Below are 6,000 nucleotides of genomic sequence, written 5' to 3' on the forward strand. Positions count from 1 at the left end.
AAATAGCACTGCCCAGTATTGAAACATCCCTCTATTAATTGGTTCTCTACTAGGTGCGGAGTTTCTTGAGTCATTTGTTGACTATCCCGTCCCATATTAATAACATTAGTAGCAAAGAATATTCCCAAAGACATGGATATTGCTTCTCCAATGTGCAATGTGGGAGAGATTTTAGTAACTACATGCAACTGTGTCTTCAACGCTAAATATGTAATACATCTGTGAAGTAAAACAATCTGTATTTGATCTTTGAAACCATAATTATGTTTTTCATATGAATAGGATTATTATGGCCTGTGCAAAAGCAACATCTGCCTCATTCTTGCTTAAGATTCCTCTAGGTTTCTGCCATAGCTACAGGCTTGCAAGAAATGATCCAAGTTTTCTCATACTTCCTATGTAATGAAACCATTTTGGATTAGAGGCTGAAGTAAAGCAAATGCTGCATTACGAAAACAGTAAGCAAGAAATCTTCCAATTGGTATTTTTAGCCTTTTTCCCTCTTGTAGGGTAGAATTCAGTGCTAACCAAGCAAGACTACTTTTCTGAGATAGCCGTTGATCAGCCTACACTCACAAAACAAATAGTCCACCAGGAAAAGATATTGCCAAATCCACTGAAGGAGAGTTGATGCTAACCGAATGTCATTTTTAGTTGCATTTAGTCATTTTTCTTCTCTGTTGTCCTTAGGAAATTGTCTGACCAAGTGATCCTTAAAACACACTGCATAAAGCTTGGACCTAAAGTCATTAATAGAATTACCTCCCAAGTATGACAAATGAGGTTTCAAAAAGCATCCAGGTCTTTCTTTGGCTTCAGACATAATAAGGACATACTTAAATTTTCAAATAGCAGTTCATTATTGTAAATGGATCTGTCATCCTTTCCAGCCAAAGCCTTCTTTATCCCTCCAGTTTTGGATCATGGATGAAACAAGAGATTATGGTTGAGAAAGAATGTACGTGCTTATGACTCAAAAGTCTGTACCTCTTATTTTGGCTTTGAAACCTTTTAAAATGTTTTCAACATGTTTATTTTCAAAATGTCTCATTTACTCAACATATCTTCAGGAGTTCTAGTTAATTGGCAACGTTCTGCCTCATGTTCTGAGGCAGAATCTTTCATATCTGATATATATTTTGTGATTTTAATTTATCTTTCAAAGCTTTCATGTGGTCTTTTGTGTGTGTGTGTGTGTGAGGAGATCAGCCCTGAGCTAACATCCATGCCAGTCCTCCTTGTTTTTCGCTGAGGAAGACTGGCCCTGGGCTAACATCTGTGCCCATCTTCCTCCACTTTATGTGGGACGCCGCCACAGCATGGCCTGACAAGCGATGCATTGGTGCGCACCTGGGATCCGAACCCGGGTTGCAAACAGCAGAGCACGCGCACTTAACCGCTACGCCACGGGGGCCAGCCCTTATGTGGTCTTTATTGAGTTAGCTGTTAGTATTATAAAATTGCTGATTAAGTTGATGGGAACTTTAATGTCTACTATAAATAAGAACCATATTGTGTTTTCAGTGAGTACGTATTGAGCAGCTAATATGTGCAAGGTTATGTGCTCCGGGATAAAAAATTGAATTGAAGCATGATTTCTACTTTGGCAGAGCTTACCAGTTAGTCATTATCCTGGCTCAATGGTTTTTCTCAGGATATTTGTATCCTGCCACTAAAAGTTAAACTCTGAGCGTCATGTTGTACTTCATCTACATGCTGGAGATATCAAATTATCTCCTTCTGTTCTTTGCTTTTTTTTCTCCATAAACTACTGAAGCATCAATGTCTAGATTAAAAAAAAATAAAAGTAGCAATCAGAAAACCTAGGCTCTAGCTCTAGTTTACTTTCTAAAACACTTTATGAGCTTGGGCGTGTCTCAGCTACTCAGTTTCTTCATCTTCCACATTGACCATCCAGGTTATTTACTCCATGGATAAACTGAGGGAAATACAGTATATATTTATTCAATTGGTTTGGTATCTGCAGTCTCTAAATTGTAAATAATTCTCTATGACAAGTTTCTCAGCCTCATGACGTCTGCCTGAGAACTAGCCAAGTACTGGCCATCCTGAGGCTGCTTAACGACGTTTGTTGAATGAGTCCCTTAAGGGCCTCTCCCAGGTTAATGATGCTATGTCACTCTCCACCATATATATCACTTTATTTGTCTCAGCCTCTATTTTTTCTTTTTCTATTTTTTTCAAATCTATTGCTTATTCTTTCTCTTTTCTTCTGCACTTTTTTTCTTCTGCTTCTTACTTTATCTTACACTTCTCACTGATATTGTTTAATCATTTGCAGACACTCAGGGCTCAACAAATTTGTTAACACTCAGGGGTTTCCAGATTAAATACAAGATGCCCAGTTACATTTGAGTTTTATAAACAGTGAATAATTTTTAGTATAAATCTATCTCATACAGTATCAGTGAAAGCATGTCCCATACTAAAACAATTATTCATTGTTTATCTGAATCTCTAATTTGATTGGGTATCATGTACTTTTATTTGCTAAATCTGGCAACCTTGACCCTCATTAGGACATTTTCTTTTTTTAAATTAAGATATAATTGATATATAACATTGTGTAAGATTAAGATGTACTACGAGTTGATTCAATACATTTGTATATTGCAATATGATTACCACCATAGCGTTAGCTAATACCTCCATCACATCACGTAATTATCATTTCTTTTATGTGGTGAGAACATTTAAGATCTAGTCCCTTAGCAACTTAGTAGTGTATAATACAGTATTGTTGACTATAATCACAATGCTGTGCATTAAATCTCCAGAACTTTTTCATCTTCTAACTGCAAGTTCATACTCTTTGACTCACATCGCCCCATTTCCCCCACGCCCCAGCCCTGGTAACCACCACTCTACTCTGTTTCTATGAGTTTGGGTTTTTTAGATTCCACATATAAGTGAGATTATACAGTATTTATCTTTCTCTGGCTGACTTATCTCATCATAATGCCCTCAAGGTCCATCCAGGCTGTTGCAAACGGCAAGATATTCTTCTTTCTGAGGGCTGAATAATATTCCATTATGTATATATATATATATATATAAATATATATGTATATATAAACCACATCTTCTTTATCTATTCATCTATTGGTGAACACTTCAGTTGTTTTCATATCTTGGTTATCATGAATAATGCTGCAGTAAACATGGGACTGCTGATATCTTTTTGATATTCTGTTTTCATTTCCTTTGGATATATATACAGAAGTGGGATTGCTAGATCATATGGTATTTCTAGTTTTAATTTTTTTGAAGAACCTCCATACTGTTTTCCATAGTCACTGCACCACTATACATTCCCACCAACAGTGCACTTGAAAAGAATGTGTATTCTGCTGCCGTTGGATAAAATGTTCTCTATGTATCTGTTAGGTCCATTTGGTCTAAAGTATGGTTCAAGTCCAACGTTTCCTTGCTGATTTTCTGTCTGGATGATTTATCTATGTCTGAAAGTAGGTATTAAAGTCTTCTATTATTATTGTATAGTTGTCAATTTCTCCCTTCAGACCTATTAGCTTTTGCTTAATATATTTGGGTGCTCTGATGTTGGATGCATATATATTTATTTGCAATTGTTATATCTTCTTCACAAGTTGACACCTTTATCATTGTACAATGACTTTCTTTGTCTCATGTTACAGTTGTTAGATTAAAATCTATTTTGTCTGATATAAGTATTGCTAACCTCTCTTTCCTTTTGTTTCCACTTGCATGAAATATCTTTTTCATCCCTTCACTTTGAGCCTATGGTTGTCCTTAAAGCTGAAGTGAGTTTTTTGTAGATAGAATAGAGTTGTCTTGATTTTTTTTTTTAATCCATTAAGCCACTCTACGCCTTTTGATTGTAGGATTCAATCAATTTACATTTAGAAAAATTATTGATATGTAAGGACTTACTAATGTCATCTTATTAATTGTTTTCTGGCTGTTTATTATTTTTATTGTTCCTTTTTTCCTCTTTTACTGCCTACCTTTGTGAATTAGTAATTTTCTATGGTGGTCTCCTATGATTCCCTTCTCTTTATCTTTTGGAAATCTACTATATATTTTTGCTTTGTGGTTACCATAAGGCTTACATAAAACATCTTATAGTTAAATCTATTTTATGCTAATAGCAACTTAACTTTGATTACATATAAAAGATTTATCCTTTTACTCCCCCCTTTTATGTTTTTGATGTGACAATTTACCTTTTTTTATATTGTGTATTCATTAACAGTTATATATATTAGTTATATTAGCTAACTATATTAGCCATAGTTACTTTTAATACTCTTTTTCTTTAAACTTTATAGTAAGTTGAGTGGTCAACACATCATATTACAAAATTAGAGTTGTCTAAATCTGACTGTATTACCTTTACTAGTGCGTTGTATATTTTCATAATTTTTCATGTTACTAATTATTGTCTTTTCATTTCAGCTTGAAGAACGCCTTTCAGCATTTCTTGTGTGGCAGGTCTAGTGGTGGTGAATTCCCTCAGCTTCTGTTTGTTTGGGCAAGTCATCAGTTCCCTTTCATTTCTGAAGGATAACTTTGGCAGATAGAGTATTCTTGGTTGGCAATTTTCTTTTCTTTCAGTACTTTGAATATATCATTCCACTCTTCCCTGGCCTGTAAGGTGTCTGCTGAGAAATCTGTTGATAGCATTATTGGGGTTATTTTGTACGTTACAAGCTTTTTCTCTTGCTGCTTTTAGGATTCTTCCTTTGTTTTTGACTTTTGACAGTTTTATTATAATGTGCCTTGGAGAAGATCATTTGAATTGAAATGATGGGGTGATTTAACTTCATGAACTTGGATGTTAAAGTTTCTACCCAGGTTTGGAATGTTCTCAGTTATTATTTCTGTAAATAAGCTTTCTGCCCCTTTCTCCCTCTCTTCTCCTTTTGTTACTCTAATCATTCTGATATTCATTCTTTTGATGGTGTCCCATAGATCGTGTAGGCTTTCTTCACTCTTTTTCATTCTTTTTACTTTTTTCTCCTGTAACTGAGATATTTCCAAGTTTCTATCCTCTCACTCAGTGATTCAGTCTTCTATTTGGTCTATTTTGATTTTGATGTTCTCTATTCCGTTTTGATTTCATTCATTTAATTCTTCAGCTCCAACATTTCTGTTTAGTTCTTTTTAATGATTTGTCTTTGTTACATTTCTCATTTTTTTGCATATTGTTTTCCTGATTTTGTTGAATTGTCTTTCTATATTTTCTTGTACCTCATTAAGCTTCCTCAAAACAGCTATTTTGAATTCTTTATTGGGTAATTTGCAGATCTACATATCATTGGGTTTGGTTAAAGGAGGATTATTTAATCTTTTGGTGATGTTATAGTTCCTTGATTCCTCATGTTCCTTGGAGTTTTGCATTGCTATTTTCTTATTTGAAGTAGCAGTCACCTCCTCCAATATTTACTAGCTACCTTCAGGTGGGAGATACTTTTCATTGGTCCTGCTTATATCCGAGGTTTTCTCCAATCTCATATGAATACACTTGTTCCACACTTCTTGCTCCCTCTTGTGGCAGAATTCTTAAGTTTGTATGTCTTCTCTCAATCTTATGGTACAACAGGCTGGCTGCTGGAAACCTCTCTTTTATTTTCCCAAAGGTGGAGCTACAGTTCAAGATTGTGGTTTCTCCCTTGCCCACAGACCCTGGATTGTTTTCTGCATACACTCCATGTCTACCCAAGGTCACTCTCTCCACTGCCCTCAGAAACTTGCACATGGAACTAGCCACAGAGTGGGGGGAGGTGTGAGTTTGGCACTGGGGAAATTGGGGGTGCCCACAGGCCAGGTGAGGAGATCCTCAGGTGAGATTTTCCCAGCAGCTCATGGGTAGGCTTCCTGCTGGAGTCCAGATGCAGTCAGCAAAAACCTCATCGCTTTAATGCCCTTTGATATTCTTATCTGCCTCTTTCCCATTCTCTTCCCTCTTCCCAGTCATGGAGCTCTTGCTTTAAAACT

At 35.8% G+C, this 6,000-nt stretch overlaps 1 long non-coding RNA gene across 1 annotated transcript in view; it reads left to right on the forward strand.

Moving 5' to 3' along the window:
- The window catches only part of LOC131401213 (uncharacterized), a 47,499-nt gene extending 42,920 nt beyond the window's left edge, over positions 1 to 4,579 (forward strand). The window contains exons 2-3 of the long non-coding RNA XR_009217601.1: positions 3,409 to 3,488; positions 4,459 to 4,579. This is a non-coding gene — a long non-coding RNA (uncharacterized LOC131401213). The remainder of the gene's footprint in view (positions 1 to 3,408; positions 3,489 to 4,458) is intronic.
- Positions 4,580 to 6,000: the final 1,421 nt, after the last annotated feature.

Source organism: Diceros bicornis, chromosome X (assembly GCF_020826845.1).
Source record: "Diceros bicornis minor isolate mBicDic1 chromosome X, mDicBic1.mat.cur, whole genome shotgun sequence".
Lineage (NCBI taxonomy): Eukaryota > Metazoa > Chordata > Mammalia > Perissodactyla > Rhinocerotidae > Diceros > Diceros bicornis.